The sequence below is a fragment of the Canis lupus genome, chromosome 19, assembly GCF_003254725.2.
Source record: "Canis lupus dingo isolate Sandy chromosome 19, ASM325472v2, whole genome shotgun sequence".
In the NCBI taxonomy this organism is placed as follows: domain Eukaryota; kingdom Metazoa; phylum Chordata; class Mammalia; order Carnivora; family Canidae; genus Canis; species Canis lupus.
In genome coordinates this window covers 22,933,944-22,934,670 of record NC_064261.1, presented here as the reverse complement: position 1 = coordinate 22,934,670, position 727 = coordinate 22,933,944, and the positions used below count along the sequence as shown (strand labels likewise).

Here is a 727-nt window from a genome sequence, read left to right as displayed (position 1 = left end):
ATTTTTTGGTCTATTTTTGTAAAAAAATGCCACTGGAATTTTGATAGGAACAGTATTGAATTTGTAGATTGCTTTGGGAAGTATGGACATTTTAACAATATTAATTCTAATCCATGTGAGCATGGAATATATTCATTTATTTGTGCCTTCTTCAATATCTTTCATTAATATAGTTTTTCATCTCTTTAGTTAAATTTATGCCTAGGTATTTTATTCTTATTGATACAATGTAAATTGAGTTATTTTTTATTTCTTTTTTTGGTAGTTTGTTATTAACATATAGAAATACATAAGATTTTTTTTTTATATGGAATACTTTCACGAATTTGTGTGTTATCCTTGTGCAGGAACCATACTGATCTCTGTATTGTTCCAATTTTAGAATATGTGCTGCTAGAACAAGCACCAAAACATTTTATATATTGATTTTGTATCTTGTAACTTTACTGAATTTATTAGTTATAACAATATGGTGGTTAAATTTCTAACTTAACTTTTGATTTCTTTATTTCATATATTACTTATAAGCATGTTATTTTCCAGATATTTGGGAAATTTTAATATCTTTCTGTTGTTGATTTCTAATATAATGCCTTTGTGACAGAGAACAACTTCCATATTCTTTGAATCCTTTAAAGTATATACAGACTTGTTTTATGGTCCAGAATATGGTTTATCCAAATAAATGGTCCATGCACACTTGCAAAGATTATGTATATCCTGCCAG

General features: G+C 26.5%; 1 non-coding gene across 1 annotated transcript; it reads right to left on the bottom strand.

The window, feature by feature from the left end:
• Window positions 1–302: 302 nt before the first annotated feature.
• On the bottom strand, window positions 303–406 carry LOC112652488 (U6 spliceosomal RNA). Its single transcript, XR_003131501.1, has one exon. It is a non-coding gene; the product is annotated as a U6 spliceosomal RNA (small nuclear RNA).
• Between the last annotated feature and the right edge of the window lie 321 nt (window positions 407–727).